This window comes from Corvus kubaryi, unplaced genomic scaffold (assembly GCF_017639235.1).
Source record: "Corvus kubaryi isolate FWS band 111438036 unplaced genomic scaffold, C.kubaryi_AGA036_p1.0 split1-73, whole genome shotgun sequence".
Classification (NCBI taxonomy): domain Eukaryota; kingdom Metazoa; phylum Chordata; class Aves; order Passeriformes; family Corvidae; genus Corvus; species Corvus kubaryi.
In genome coordinates this window covers 641,684-658,733 of record NW_024582081.1, presented here as the reverse complement: position 1 = coordinate 658,733, position 17,050 = coordinate 641,684, and the positions used below count along the sequence as shown (strand labels likewise).

General features: G+C 37.0%; 1 protein-coding gene and 1 long non-coding RNA gene across 3 annotated transcripts in view; one reads left to right on the top strand and one right to left on the bottom strand.

Annotated features, from left to right (window-relative positions):
* The window catches only part of CHRM3 (cholinergic receptor muscarinic 3), a 264,893-nt gene that overhangs the window by 118,156 nt on the left and 129,687 nt on the right, over positions 1 to 17,050 (top strand). The gene's annotated exons all lie outside the window — the stretch shown is intronic.
* Positions 5,755 to 15,709, bottom strand: LOC121658032. Its single transcript, XR_006013829.1, has 4 exons — positions 15,638 to 15,709; positions 15,375 to 15,442; positions 15,173 to 15,287; positions 5,755 to 8,702 (listed from the first exon to the last, which is right to left on the bottom strand). It is a non-coding gene; the product is annotated as an uncharacterized LOC121658032 (long non-coding RNA).

The window sequence follows — 17,050 nt, the reverse complement described above, 5'->3', positions numbered from 1 at the left end:
CCCTCTTTACCCCACTGGCTCACTGCAGGGGCTCCTACTGGTTTTGCTAAAAGTTGGACTGAACATGACACACAGGTTGGCTAAGTTTTATTAGAGTGCACTTTCTAGCCAATAGCAATAAAACTAAAGTGAGTGAAACTGGGGAAAAAAAGGAAGGGAAAAAGTCTGTGCAAGTCATACCATAAGGGAAAATCACCTGTCATTCTCAAGAAGTTTATTCATTTTGGAGAAAAAATGCCAATATTAAAGATGACAGATGATGACAACTGATTTATACTGCAACTTTTGTGGTATCTTACATCCTATGTGTGTACTTTTAAGAAGAGATATGAAATATATGAATTCTCTGCTTTGGTTCATCTAAAGTTCAAAAAGGTAGAAGGAGCCGACATTTCAAAGAAATACTTCAGTCCAGAGATGTGCTGAGAGCACAGTGTATATCCTATCAAAAGGGTAATCTCACATACTATTGTCTGTGTATCTCAAGTGTTTTCAAATATATAATTGAGTTTTGTAGCTGTTCCCCAAACTCAGCTCTTCTAATCTTGTCTGATTTCCCTGTTGTGCAACCAAACCAGAGCACTGGGAAGACACAGAGGGACTTGTGACAGCCCAGGGGTAATTGATCAGGTGCCGTCTTTCAGAGTCTGGGGAAGGATGTAAATGGCAAAACAACATCAAGGTGGAGAATGATGCTTTTGAGTCTTACTTGTTTTTACAGCTTCAGGATTTTCCCAGGAAAATTGGTCCTAGGGACCCTTTTGAATAGCAATGATTTTTGCATAATTCTCTTTTGCTGACTTTGCTGAGATTACTGCTGAGAAATTTTTCATATTTTAGAGTGGTCTCATCACTAATAGGAATTTGCACATTGTCAGAGATACGTACCCTTGAAGTACAATGACCCATGAAGAAATATAAGAGCAGCAGTAAGAGCTTGAAATATAACCATCACTACATGGAAAGTCAGAGATAAGTGTGAAGGATAGAGTTGGTAAATTCTTTACCCACAGAGAAATGTCTAAATAATGAGGTGTTTTCAAACTGAGCCTTCAGGTTCTATTAAGTATGAGAATTCCACCTTCTGTCTAGTTTTAAGGAATTATTTTCTGTCACCTCTTTCTCAAAGCCCTCTCTCCCCACACCCTTCTGCCAGCAAACTGAAAATGGACTATTCAGATTGATTTGATTTTTTGTGTTTTCCTTACAGAGAATTTCTATCCTATTATCCACTGTTGGTGCAGCGAGCAAATATCCAGTCAAGATTGCGAAGACAATAAAATAAAAGGCTTCGCTATTCACCAAATCTTTATCTAATTGAAATGATACATGGCACAACTTAAATTTCACTAATGTAGCTGCAGTCAAAGATTTTTTGCTAAGCATGGCTGACACACAAATGTTTAATGGAGTAGATTTTGTTTGTCAGAAATGTGTGTCTTGCTCCAGCAAAAGGCTCAAATGATTTTGCCAGGATGTAGCCATGTGACTAAATGTTGTTCTCTGTTTAATACCTAAGCAATTCTCAGTGCCTTTTTTGTTTTGTCTTGTTTTCAATCCACTTTCAGCTTGTGTATTCTTGCCAACATAGAAGTTGCCAGCAACTCTGAATTCCCAAATTTTAATTTAGTTCAAGTGCAAAGTAGCTGTTAATAATGACTTCTGGATTTGAGGAATGTAGCAGATTGTTTTAATTATCCATGCTAATTTACTGAATGTGCAAATTAATATGTTTTATTTTGCAAAACCTTAAAGAAGGCAGTAAAGTTAATGGTAAACATATTATATTTTCATGTATGCCCTTTTTTTTTTAAAATGCATCAGAAATTGGAAATGAGAATAAATAGATTTCTTATTGCGAAATATTTCTATGATCTGACATTCTTCTTACCAACACATCGCTATTAAATATACATTTATGTGTGAGTTATGTCCATAATATATATTACATTTCACAGCTTGAGCAAGAAGGGGTTAGGATGGTCATTGAATGCAAAAATAATAGTGAAATACTCAATTTTAGTTAGATTTTCATTTAAAAATACTTCAGTAGAACAAGAGGAATGTACTGAACTGAAATTTTCTTGTAAGTGTTACAAATTATTAAAAATAGGTATTTAGGATGCATTCTCTGTCTTAGGTAATGTATGCTAACAAATTTGCTATTCTGAAGATAATACTGCATTAGTAAGTACTTGTATCTAGTACAATTTGATAAATTCAGATTGCTTTAAAAACTACATTGCTTGCAAAAATATTACCCAAGCCATGTAGTTGATGTTTTTAAAAACTTATTTCAGAGGCATGTAGAAGAGTTGTTGGAACACTGAGGGGAGGTACATAAGTACTTTCCATGCACATCCACTTTTCCATCCGTGTGCAGAAGCAGCCAAGAACCAATTCAGCTCTAAAACCAAGCTTCTGACTTGCTCTGATTTATTCTGGCTGATGTAATAGTTATGCTAGTTTCAAGTCAAATATGGACTTGAGTGCATATATTGAGGGAGCTGGAGTTGTTTAGCCTGGAGAAAAGGAGTCTCAGGGTGACCTTACCACTCTCAACAACTGCCTGTAAAGAGGGTGGAGCCAGGTGGGGGTTGGTCCTCTCTTCCAGGCAATCAGCGACAGGATGCAACAACACAGCCGCAAGCTGTGCCAGGGGAGGTTCAGGCTGGACATCATAAAGAATTTCATCATGGAAGGGGTTGTTAAACATTGAAACAGACTGCCCAGGAAGTTGGAGTCACTATCATGGAGGTGTTCTAGGAACGACTGGATGTGGCACTCCGTGCTATGGTGTGGTTGACAAGATGGCAGTGGGTCAAAGGTTGGACTCAGTGATCTTAGAGGTCTTTTCCAACCTAAATGATTCTGTGATTCTCTGACTAGAAATTTCCCAACCAGCCATTAAGGCAAGTCTTGGGAGATTTCTGCTGGTGATTGGGGAAGAAGATTATACTATGGTGTGACTACTGTAGTAACTTTGTCACCTTCCCATCTTTTTAAAATGATGAGAGGCAAAGACAGTGGCAGTGGAATTTAAAGTGATGTAAAGATTTTAGTGTACTTTTTAATGTGATTCCTAACATTCTTGCAATGTTTTTTACATGCAAATGATGCCTGCAATCCAATCTTCTGGCAATAACAAGACACAACAATTTATCTTTTAACACAACAATTTAACATAATTATCGGTGTTCATAGCATATTATTTTCAGATAAGATTATTCTGTTAGATTAGTTTCAAACAGAGTAGGTGAGCTTTTGTCGCCTTTTCCCTGTCAAGCCTACTCATCATCCATGTGAATGAAACTCAAAGAAAAGCTTTTGAAACTCTTCTCAAAATGGCTATTTCTTTTCTTTGTGCATGCATATGGCATTCAATGTTTGAATCAGCTGTTACAAGTCACTGGGCCCAAGACTGACTTTAAGTGACCACTAAAGGTTGTTTGAGTGTTAAAGTGTTTGGCTGAAGACATGAAAAAACAGATTCACTAGTTATTTGAGAAATATTCCACATAAATTTTCGGAATAAATTTTCACGATGGCCCTCACATAATGTCTTTCTAAATTTCAAAATGGCATTGCATCAAATGCAGTGCTTCACAATTTGGTTCAAAAAGTCTTTTGCCATGTAGCATAGAGTTGGTATTGTTTGTTGGTGTAAAAGGGAAAATTGACTTTTTCCTTCTGGTTTGAAAGGAGGAGTTGGTTTACATTAGACTGGTCTAGAAATCATCATTCATAAATTATTTTCCCATTTATAAAATTGTCCATTATACTTGTGGAAATTTTCCTGGTGAAGCCCACATAAGGTCAGGTGTTTAATAATCCTGGTGAAATATATCTGTACCTTATGAACGCTGAGTTCTCTTCCAAGTGATGTTGCTTCTAGCTCAACCTGTGACTCTTAATTGGATTCTCTTCTGTATTTAATCACAAAAAATAATTAGGCAATTGTTATCTATTTCCTAGATCCATCTTATGAGGATTTGATGATTCTGCAGTGTCAATATGTGTTATTAACAATAGTTAATAACTGTGCCACTAGTAAAGTTGTTTCTGCAGTAAAAAAGGGGCAGATGTTCTGAGCGAGCAGATTCTGCTTTATTTCCTAATTGTGTAGTCTCAGTTCCTGAAGAGGTAGATGGTGAACTTTAAGAACTCGAAATAATTAATTTGTCTCCAGTAACATCATGTAAAGGCAAGGATGCTCTGTGGTCTCAGCAGCACCGACACCTTCAAAGCAGTCTTGGGTTTCACAATACAGGTATTCAGCTATGCTGAAGTCTGGTATTTTTTGCCTGTCACCCATCCCTGTGTTACCACAAAGCTGTTGGCGCAGCTATGTGCTGAAACAGATTGGAAAAGTGATTCATCTTTTTTTCTTGTGAGAGGCAGAAAAAGGAGGAAAGGAAATTACCAAGAGATGGCCTAATGTTTTATATCATAGATCATAGTTCAAATTTTTCTGTAGGCATCCAGAGAGATTGCTTGCTGGTTATAACCTCCATTTGACAAAAGTGATATAAGTTACAATTTTTAAAGTATTGTTCAGAAGCATTTTGCAATTAGGTCTGGAATTGAGTGTGTGAAGTTAAAAAGTGGTTAAATGCTCTGAACACATTTCTCCTCATATAAAAATGTACCGTTTCCCCACTGTAACATACCCTTCACATTGTGAGTAACTCTGCTGCAGACATTTAATACTAAAGCTGCTATTAACCAAAACTGACAGAAAACTGTTTTCAGACATGGAACAGTACCAGCAAAAGTTAAAATCAATTAAACCCTTTGAAGCTTTGTAGTGCTCATAAAAAATGTTAATACCTTATGTACCACCAATTAGCACTTTCTTTTGTAAGGAGAACAAAAATCCATTGTTAAACAGAGATCTTTCTAAGTTCAGTATCTCAAGGCTGTATTTTCATAGTCATTAGTAACTGATCTGTTCCCTACAGGGTACCCATAAATACCATTCTGCACCAAGAGGAAGCAAACTCTTGTTTGTTTCTGTTCACATTTTTCAACCTATGTTAAAAGGAGTTTCTACCACCTTTATCATTGTGTACATCAGAACAGTACAGTCAGCATGTAGGAGAAAAGTGAAACACATGGAATTGAAAGCAGGAGGTTAAACATAGTAGCCTAAGGCATTTCTAGCCCAGAAATGAGCATCTCACATTTTGCGGAGTCAGATGCTTAGCAAAAGTCAACATCAAACAGGGAGCTCTGAGAGGGCTGTATGAAATGTAAGAGAGAAAAACATTTCATGGCTGCTGCCAGGGAGTACAGGCTGGGTGTGAAGGCAAGCTCTTGTCAGTGCTTGCCCATGTATTTCTCAGGTTCATTTCAGTAGTTTGCCATGACCTGTTGTGTGTATTTGCCTGTTGATCCCACTTCAGAAAGCAAGTTGCAGTCATGCCTTTTTCCTGCAAATTTCCACTGGTACTGATACTCTGTGAAAAATGGAGAAGCTGCTGCCTGTAGTAGTGTTCTCCATGCTGGAGAACTGGAAGAAGAGACCAAGTGGTGCACTCTGTAAGTGCCTGTAACCGAGCAGGCATTTCAGCTCTACAAGATCTGTAGAAAGTGAAGACAATATTTTTCTAACATGCTCTTTGATATGCACAGTGCTGTGGAACAAAGAGAGATTTAATATGAGGCATTCAGGCACGGGGGTAATATTTTTTTTTTTTTTTTTCTCTGCAATAGTTGAAATGGATTGAAAACCTGATGCAAGGAATTAAAAATCAAGGTCAGCTAGGTGACTGGATTGTTCACAGCTTTCTAATGTTTTCTGATTCTGCAGCAAATTCTTCTCTCAGACCAAGTCATCTGATTTTTATGACTTCCTTTAGAATAAGTCTCCTCAGGCATTTTAGTGACACCTAGTAGTTCTTTCTGATCCACTTTGCTGTTTTGCTTTTATTCACGAGCCTTTCCTTGGCAAGTTATACTAATTCCTATATCTCAATTTTTCTGTGAATATATGAGAACTCGTGCAAATTTAAACATCTTGTCAAGATTTATCATATTATCATCTGAGAGAGCAGATGTATTCCCTATAACTTAGATTATATCTTCTTACCTTAATTATTAATTTTCCAAGGAAGGTTGTTTTATTTTTCTTTCTTCATTGTTTTTATGACAGGTCTGTGAAAGCAAATAGCATATCGAGTTCTCTATTCAAGTGTTATAAAACATTAGTAATCTGTAAATATCCTTGACTAAATTTATTAATTTGTGGGCTTTCTTTTCTCTTTCCTATGCTTATATCAACACTGATTCCCAGGTTTTTTCTCTACAGGCTTTCACAGTCGTAGTTCACAATTTACAGTGTGCCTCATCACCTGGTTTATGTCCTCCTTATCATATTTTATAAGGGACATATGCAGAAGTAAATAACTAGCATATATACTGAAAAAGTAAATTAGAACAGAGGTAATGCATTAGCTCATCTCTCTCTCCATGGCACTGTTAGGGCAACTTTTTGAAATATGTCTAAATCCTCAGTGTCCTTTCTACTCCCTACTTGAAGGCAAAGGAAGGCTTAGCTCTGCTCTTGTTCTGATGGGAGCAATGGTGGTGGATCTTCATGATCTGACTGAGTTACAAGCCACTTCTTGGCCTTCTGAGGACACCTGGCAGTGAAAACTGTCTGGAGATAAAAGCAATGTACTGGTTTAGGTTTTCCTTGTTTTGAGATTGCTGTTTGCAAACCGTCTCCAGCACTTTCATGATGTTTATATCCCTCTGCTTCCACCTTTCAAAATCTGCTTTCTTTCAAAATCCCTGTGAAAAGTCCCATTCAAATACAAAAGCTAAAAGTATAAATAATAAAATAGTCTGTGACATAAGAATTTCTAACACACCTTTTAAACATTTTTGACTTCCAGACTGCTGTGGCACTGATGCAGCAGTTCAGATGCTTTTTGTTGGTGAAAAAAGGTCATCAAAAGGGCTATCAAGAAATTGCTAAGGAGAGAAATAGCTTATAGAACTGAGATCTAGCAAGAAGAAGGATGGTGAACAGAGAACATCTCAGCAACAGGAAAGACAGAGAGGAAGGACATGAAAATGAAAAATAAATTATTTAGAGGCTGAAGGAGCAGCACCCACAAAAACGATAATGCTGCAGATCAAGAAAAATATGTTAGAAGATTGACATTTTGTTTACAGAAGTGGAAGGGAAAGTAAGTCAAAGACTGAAAGAAGTGTGAAAGAACACATAGACTTCATTATTGCAGGTATTTTTATACATTATAATCTAGTTTCTCCTTTTCAAATGTGGCCTGAAATTTGTTTTAGTCAGGTTCAGGCCAAGAGCTGCTGGCTTTTTCTCTTTAAAGTGTTCTTCGAGTATTATAGCCTACTTAATTTTGTGAGGGAAAAAGGAGTGTTGTTGCTACGTTTCCTTACAACAGTGGGCCAGGCAGCAACAGGGTTGGTCATCAGTTTGCCATGAGCAAAAAAAAATATCTCCTCATGGGAGAAACTCAGTTGATCAGGTGTGCTAAAAATCATAACCAGAGGGAAGAAGAAGCAGAGTTGTACAAAGAAAATGTTGGCTCTGAAATCAAATTACATCAATCACAATGCATGTAGAAGTAACTTATGATTTGCATTGACTCTTGTACAAAAATTAGAGAGTGGTGGTTTGTTTTTTTTCCCTCCCATGCATTTTATAGTATTCCTTTACTTTATATAGCTACTGGACTACTTCAGCTATCGCTTTAGAAAATGCTGTTCTTTTCCATTTACTTCTGTTGTTTTATGACTTCTTATCCTACTTTAGAAAGAAAAACCAAACAAACCAAAAACAAAACTGATCCAAAAAGCCAAATCTACAGCAAACAAACAAACAAAAAACTCCCTCAAAATCCTATTCTAAAAAAATTCTGTTATCGAGAAAAGTGCTCTGCATTTTAGACTGCTATAACTCTTGACCCTGGCAAGTAACACTATTCTTTTATCTTATCTTGTCAGAGCTGGAGTAAGATTTGGTAAATACACAGAGATAATCTTTAAGCTGCCAGTATTTAATGATGATCCCAGGATTGCTTGGAACAAGAAAGATTCCAAAGAAATTGTCATCCTTTGTAGGAAAATACTTTTAAAATAGTCTTGTACACTACTTTTTATTAGATTAAGTGTGTAATCAGAAAACTTTTTTAGATCCAAAACTTTGAGTGCTTTGAAGTCCCAATTCAAAGGGAAAGTTATCTGATTGTTTTAGAAATGAGTAGTAAAATATTGATGGAAATGCTGGTTCAAGGACAGAGCATGGGTTATGGACTGTCTCTTCGTCTGAGCTCTGTGTATATCTCTAGGAACGTGTAACAAGACAAATTCCCCAAGGCGACATTCTTCTGTTGTTAATGAACTTAAAGTAAGGTTACACAAACTGCTTATTTTGGATCTATGAACTGTAGAATTCAGTTGCAATTCCTTAGAAGGAATACATACTTTTATTAGGTTTTGTCAAATTCTTATAAAGTATGCAAAAGCTGAAGACAGTATAGCTTAAGAAGTCTCTTTTTAAATATATCTACACGTTTATAGGTGGTATTTCTGATGGTTGAGGAAAAAAGTTGTCTAGAACTTTCAAAATATGTTGTTAATCTGTCCATTTCACTACTTATTTATTACCTGCTTCTAAACCCAATACTGATCTTGTTCACAATACAGGTCCCCAGGCTCTAGTGAAAGAAAAAAACCCTGTTAATTTTTAACATTAAAACACAAAACTAATGCAAAGAAAAGCGAAATCACTCCCACCACATTTACCATTCCAGGTATTCATAATGTCCCAAAACTTAGCTGTGGTAATAAGCAAGTTAGGTTTACATCATTGCAAAAATATGTAACTAATTGGCAAAATTAAAAAAAAAAAAAGCAACAAAACAAACATGTATTTTATTTGCTAATATCTGTTTAGGTTTAGATGCAAATCTGCTGTCCATGATTACTTATCCATTAATTTTCATCTCTTATTTCAAGCAGTCTTGTAAATCTTTTGATCAGGATATAACTCTGCAGGGATTGCCAGTTATCCTATCCCATGAGATGGTTTGTCCACCTTTTTTCCCTCTTGGATGGCAATCACAGGATGCAAATGGCAAGTTCTTGAAAGATATTTTCTGACATCTGGCTCTTGATGGGCTCCTTAGGCAGCTGGGTTCAATGCACTGGAAGAACTTCTGAGCTGTTCTCATAATTAAGTGACTGCTTGGCCTTTTAAATGTGTTTTCTCCAAGTGCCCTTTGGAAGTGAAATTATCTGCATGTTATACATTGCCAGAGAGCCCAAAGATGCAAACTGTTATACAGCTGGAAGCTGCGAATGTGCGGTGTAAATTGAATACGCTGCACATCCACAAGGCATGTGGACAGTTGGGTCGTTGTTGTGATAGCTGCTGTGTTTCACATCAGCATGGGAAAACCTCAAATACATGAGTTGTAGCAAATAATTTCACAAATTATTGGAAGAACATACCTCAACGTAGAGGCAAAGGAAAAGAAGGCTTAGACACTTTGACATTAAATTGGAAATGAATATTTGCTTTATATGTGAGTTTGTCTGTATGTTATTTTTTCTTTTTTAGGTATGCATTCTTGGGCTATAGTTCTGTATTACAAGTAGATTACTAGGGGTGCTATACAGTGGTATTTCAGGCACCCTGAATGAGAATGTTTATCTGTAAGTATAACTCAACTACATTTTTTTTTATGGTTTGGAGTTTCAGCTTCAAGTAAATGTCATGCTTACTATTCAAGACTGCAAAACAGCCTAGTATTAAATCACAGGTCACAGAATATTTTGAGTTCAAAGGGACCCAAAGGATCATCAGGCCCAATTCTTAAGTGAATGGTCCATATGGGGATTGAACCCAAAACCTTTGTGTTATTAGGACCATGCTCTAACCAACTGACCCAGTCTCAGAGGCTTTATGTTAACATTGGTAACAGGAAACATAAAAATAGAAATCTTCATTTTGTCAATTGAATTAAATTTTTGCCTAACCAAAAGTGGACTTGACAGCTACTTGTAAATAATTGCTTTCTGGGTTTTGCCACTGATCATTGTCTTAGATAATCAAGATTGTTGTCTTGATGAGTATTTGACAGGAAAAAAAAAACTAAAGACGAAACTTGAAGAAGTTTAGCTGCCACATTTAAAACAAAAAATTGAAAAAATATAGGGATAAACCCCTAACCACATCTCACTTGAACAACTGAGATGCTTTTCATTGTTTTTTCAAAATGCAGCATTTTTCTGCGTAAATCAAACCTGATTATAGCGAAAACCTAAAAAGCTCAAAAAATAATTTCACTTTCAATAAGCATATAAAACTGGAATATGTTAATATCTGCTTGAACTCTATTTGAAGAAATAACCTGGATTGAAAAGACTGCATATGGCTGGATTCTTTGAATTCCTTTAGCAATAAAAAGAACTTTAATCTTCTAAAAAGTAACAGTACAATGATGTTAGAATGTCTTCTTGTAAAAAGGAACTTGTTTTTTATTGATGCAAGTGAAAAAGATGAAACCCAGGAATACATTAGGAGGAGTGAGACCATTTTCTAATTGTCCTTTTTCCTTTTCTTGCTATAATGTTAGCATTTAAAGATATGTAAACCTGAGGTAGGAATGTGGTATATTTGTCATTTCTGAACAAGTAGAAGAACTTAAGTTTAATAACAAAAAAGGTTTTTCATAATTAAAATTCTTAAAAGATTTCAGTTGGATATTTCTCTAGTCAAATAGATAAAACACTCCTCAGAATCAGCTGAGATATTATGTACAGATTAAATTTCTTTCCCTTCTTTTCTTTGTTTTGATTTATTACTTTATTTGTATCTATATTTTAGTCTTGATATTGTATATTTGCTTAAAAGGGGTTTTTTAGACTTTTTTGGTTTTTGACTTGCATCTTTACAGATACAGAATTCCCAAGCAGCTGATCTTCTCATCCTGCATCTGGAAAATTAAAGTTAGTAGATACAATTAATGTGAACATAAGAAATTTTAGTGATTCCCTGACAGAAGAAAAATTTAATTTCCTAGGAGTGAATGAGTTACAGTTAAACATATTTTCAGATACGACTTGCAGGGCAATGTTCTGGAATATGCCACTGCAAAACATGTAGCAATCTTGCCATCTTCCCAATTCTTTTAGGAGAATTCAGCAAACTAGTTTCTTAAACCAAGAGATAGAGGTAGATTGAAGAGTGTGTAGATCATGCACTGTAAGCTAGGGGAAAGCATTCCTGTGTTGAAGAAAGGCGAAGAAAGGCAAAGAAAGGGAAATAAAGAAAAGTGCAGCTGGAAATTCCTCTGTGAGGCTTTGTTTTGCAGCATGTGTGGTTCCTCTGTTACTATGGAACTAATCCTGGCTTGAAACTCACTGGTCTGTGAGGAGCCCACCGGAACTGCTGTGCTGTACAAACAGGTTTGCATTAAGGATTGCAGGGTGTTTGGTGCACCAGAATTATTGCAGCAAAGCCTAATAATTCCTTTCTACACTATAATACTAATCGCCTAATCTTTCTGCTTCTGCAGTATTTGGTTGGGTTTTGGGTGAATTCTTTGGGTTTTTTCTTTCCCTAAAAGCTTTTGTGTCTAGGAATGAATAAGTATGAATGCTATGCATAGATTTATTATAAAATTTCATCAAAATAATCTTTTAAGAAACAGTGACCTTAATTCTTCAATTTGAGCACAGTACATTTAGAAGTGGAAGAGAGAGACTCCTTTCCTTGTGTCTCTTCCTTTTGGGATGAGCTTTGGCTTGAGTAGAGTATTTGGGTTGCAGCAGTTTAGTAACTGGGATTACTGTGAGGTGAGGATATGGGCAAAAACCTACCTCCAGAGGCAGTGGAGTATGATGATGAACTTTTTTTCTGTAATCTTATGTGGATTACGGGGTTTTTAATAATCTCAAACTTGTGAGAAGAAAACTACAGTGAAGCCCAGCAAGTCTGCTCTACCATTTGGTAGGTACTGTTGCACTGTTAAAATGACGAGAAAGCAGCTGGGGAAGATACTTTGCTCAGAGTGGAGTTTCCCCCCTTCCCCCAAATCAGGTGCATCCTTCTTCACTGAAGTATAAAATCCTAGGGAAAAGGTCGTGTCCTAACAGGCACAGATTGGTTGCACATCAATTTGCTGGAGAGACTATCATGAGTTTACTGAGTGGTTTGAATGCTAGAACGTTGTAAAAAAGGCTTCTTTTAAGTAAAAGTAATTGTCAAAGTCATGTCCACTATAAAATTCTGTTCTCTGCATGAGGGCAAATCTCTTTCTCATCTAACTTTTCTTTGAAATTCACCTCACTTGTCTTTGCAAGTACACAACCAACAGCTACTCTCCCTCTGCCTGAAATAAGATGATACCACCAGGTTGAAGGCTTATAAACCCCACCTGGGAGCTTGCATTGCTGGACCCTTACTATTACCCATCATGGGTTTCCTTACACTGCTTTCTTCTCTTTCAGAGTGTTAGGCCTTTAAATATATGGCATTTTTACATCTAATGCATATACAACAGTGTTTGAGGCATCAACACAATTTTTATAATTTCATACTGCTTTTTGAATTTACAGTCTTATTAAAATATTCCCAGTTGTTCCTTTCATTTGCTGGGCTGAGAAAGAGCTATTTTCATACTGTGTAGCCATACAAATAGCAGGACCTTGAAAGGTTGACTTGTTTGATATTATATGGTAGGGAAAAAAAGTTTTGTAGATGGAATTTATTTATTTGCTGCAAGGTAATAAAGACTGTCCTTGAAAATTACTAGCTGTTAAAGAACCACCCTGTGATTTGAACTGGTATTGCCATTAAATTAGCTCCCCATAAGAAAACTGTACTACTTAAAGGAATAAATGACACCAGAAGCTGTTTTCAGCAGTGCTTTGCCAAGCAGTCTTCCAGAGCAGTACCAATATTGAGCAATTAGGAATGCTTGCTTGTTTTTGCTTCATGGGCGTTGACACTGGATTTCTTTCATTGATTTAATGTAGAACAAGATTACGACCTTATTCCTGGACTGTAAAAAAGGATATAAAGAAAATTTTTTTTCTTCTTAAAAAAAAAGGAATATGATAACATTCAGAGTTGAAGCAGCTGCTGTTCCTGTCTGTAACCAATATATTTGCTTGGCTGGCAGCACTGTTTTAAAAAAATAGGAGGGCATGAAGTACTATCTTAATGCCTGTTGAAGCTAAACTATGCTTTACCAAGGTTTACAGAGGAAGATATCTGCAGGTCAGAGAACCTGTGCTGAAAGAAAGGTGGCATGAGTGGTGCCTAAAGGGTGATATTGTAGCTTCGTGTTCTCAGAATAATCCAGTCAGTGCAAGGACAGTCTCTTTCCTGTGGAAAAGGATGGCTAAGGGATGCATTATATTTGGAACAGACATGCAGAGCAGCACCTTGCTCTCCTCCCTGTTTCAGAGCTCAGTTCAACAACGTGCTATTCTTGGTAGAGTTCTTGTGAAAACCAAAGTTTAGCCATGACTCCTGAAGCAAACTGATTTCTCTACTGACATATGTTTACAAAGATTGGTGGCATGATTTTCTCTCTATCTAACGTTACCTGTTACATAGTTATATACATCAGACTCATTTCCTCATTGCACATGCTTAATGCTTAGATTTTTGTTCATAAATGCTGCTAATTAAACAGCAGCTAGACAAATCAGGTAGAAATACAGGAATTAATGAGTGAGTTTAGTTACTTTGGTGACTTAGAAGTTTAGTTAGCAATCAATGGATTTCAGACCATTTTCAGATGGCTGGGAAGAGGGTGATATTTTCTGGCTTGAAAAATCTTCAGACCTTGAGTGTATCACTGCTGTATAAGAAGGAAAGGGATAGATTTTTACTCAGACTCTTGACTTAGTTTTGGGCAGAATCCAGCTTGCCTAAAGTTACCTGTCTAGGTGTTGGATATTTAATCTAAATTAGCCAGTGGGCTTTTTTCCTATGATCCTGGGGAGAAGCTCCAGCAAAGAATGATTCAAATCAGAATAAAATAAATAGTTAAGTTACATGGTATCAACAGCCCTCTTCAGGGCATTTCTTATATCTCTGGGAAATTAAGCCATAGGGATATTGCTGATGGAAAAAAATGGAGTGTGTTTTAGAATTGATGCAGTTATCATTTTTGTATCATTGGAGTGGTATTATTCCTCCTGAATGCAGTTAATTCGAAAGTTACCCATACTAACACATTTTTGGCAAGAAAAAACAAGGCACAATGAGTTCTGTTGGTTATTCTGCATTGGTATTTTTTTATACTAATGTAAGACTGGGCTCAGCCTTGAGGGTTTTCACTCCTCTTTGATAATTTTTCCTTTTGCTGCATTTAGAAAAATAGCTGAGATTTCTGTCTCATTTTCTGTAATGTCAGCAAGACGCATAATTTCTGTAATTACGTTGTTAGCTTGTAATAAATCAGGACCTTACTTGACTTAAGAACCTCATGAAGATGATCGCAGAATTTTTGTCTGTAAAGTCTTTATTAAGTAATTTAAAATCTTATCCCAGTGAGAGCCCTTGCTTGGGCTGATGGTTTGCTAATATTATGTTGCCTTCCAGAGGCAGAAAATATCATAAAATAATGCTGCTAAAGATCTTAATTGTCTCAATACATCCTGGTGTTCTTTAATGCCTCTAAATTAATTAAGCAATTTAATATTTTTATTAAGTCTTGAATTGCATTACTTTGGCAGAAATGTAAAGCTAATATGATTGTGTACCATAGGAATGGAAGTACCTGTGTTTTTAAGGATTGTTCCCCAACATTGCAATTATTAGTAAATTTCTAGTTCAGAAGGTTCATAAAGCATTTTACTGGTATGTTCCTGGTGGCCACTGAATATGTAACTTAAAAGGTCAAAAGCACAATTACAGGATACTTCAGAAAAAGAGTATAAGAAATGAAGGTTATTGCCAATGGCTTAAGTGCCTGTAGAAATGGAAAATATGTTAAATAAAACATATTTGTAGGAAAAACACTGCTTCTCATAGTCCAGGGAAAGACAATAATAAAGCCAAACACAGCAGTCCCTGCCAATCTAACCAGATTTTCTTCTTACCTTCAGATCCAGCTGTTGGCTTAAAGATAGTTTAGTTTAGTTTTTACAGAATCTAGCCAAGTACCTGATTTTAGTATTGCTGGTAGGTAGCATTGGTTCACATCACTTTGGGATTGCTCTGGTACAGTTAAGCTTTCCTTGATGACGAAAATGGTTTTCCAGTATATTTCCACCTCCGCCTGTAACAGGAAAGAAAACAGGTATGAGTCCTCTCCCCAGTTTCTAAGGCATCTAATTTTTCTGGAATATTTAAAAATCTAAGTCACCTCCAGTTATATCATCTATCAGAAGAAGCCCATCATTTTCTTTGCCTTCCAAAGCATCACTGGGAAAACTGTATATACAGGAAAAACAGAGTCATTATGCTGTAGGGAATGTCACTTCTTCTGTGAATGTATAGAAACAACACTATCTCTTTGATTAAATTGAAATGCAGACTGAAACATGCATGGGCAAAACCCATGTTTATTCCAGCTAGAAAATGTGGCTGGGGTTGCCATCAGTTCTCAAGAGAAAGGTGTACTTTTACATTTTGTCTAGGTGACAGCGCTTCCATTGCTATAATGCCTGTGAAATCACAGAATAGCACAGCAGTGCTGCCTGGCAGGAGTGATTACAGTGAATCAGTCAGAAGTGCCTGCTCTTATGATACCACTTGTGGACGTCAAAGCCTACGTACAGCACACAAACCTTCTGGTCTGCACTGATCCTCTGTCCCCTGGTTAGGGTATAGGTCATCCTACTGCTTTCATAGATATATCCCATTAGAGCTTAATCTCATGTATCACCGAGTTTATATACTTCTGGAGTCATTTACAGTGTTTTACTCATATTAACTCATCTGAGTAAACATATATCAACAACAGATGTTGATTACTACTGCCCTTGGTAGTAATCAGTCCCAAGCTTTTCCTAATACTCAGAATTAAATAAATCCTGAGCAAAGCCAAACCTGTATTATCTGAGCAGAGGAGTTAAAGCGTGGTAGCAAAGCCACTGGCTTATTTTCCCTGCGCTGTCTAGTTTTAGTAGTGCATTGGGATGATACAGTATACTTTGTAATTTTGGGGATCTGATTTGTTGATTAAGTATTGAATTTAATGACAGAATGTGGCATGACACAAGAGTCTCATGTCAGGGCTTTTATCTTTCCACATGTCATTCCTTTCTTTTTTTTTTTCTTCCTCATCCCTTCTCCCCACCAGGCAAAAGCTGTTCAGGTTTTTATTTTGTATAAACAAACAAACCAAAGAAAAATTCAAGATACTGATAAAGAAATGGCTGAGCTGCTTTTTCCAGTACTGAAGTTCTATATACTAATTCAATACACAATTAATAACAGATCTTTAACATCAGCTGCACAGAGAACCATTCTGCAAGTGATCTTAAGAGGTTAACAGGTTTTCAGACATGAGCAAAGGCATGTTACAGTCCCAAAGCATACTTAAAATGTTCTCCCATAGGGGGTCAGGACTGCTTTCCGACATTGAGCCTTTCTCTTGGTTTTTGCTCCTCCAGGCGCAGGGGGACAGGGACAGGGGTTGTGGTCAGGCTCCTCTCTGCCTCTCCTTCTTTCTCATGCTGCTCCCTGTTCCAGCCTGAGGCATCCACAGGCTGCCTTCAGGATGAACCTGCCTGGGCTCTCCATGGGCCACGCATCCCACAGAGCACTGCCAGTACAGCTGCAGAACTCATCCGTACCCTTGCAGCCAGCTGGAACAGATTGCACCTGGCATGGGGCATCCTCTGCCTCTCTTCACAGAAAGTCCTGCAGCATGGACTGGGAAGCCCAGAGCAGAGGTAAATCCAAGGCTTCTTAGCTGATTTTATTTCCGTGTTTCAAGTGGCATTCACACGGCCAGATGTGTCAGTGCTGCAATGTTTGCTGCTGTCCCTGGGGCATGCAGGAATATCTTCCTTACCTTCTCAGGGACCCTCTGGG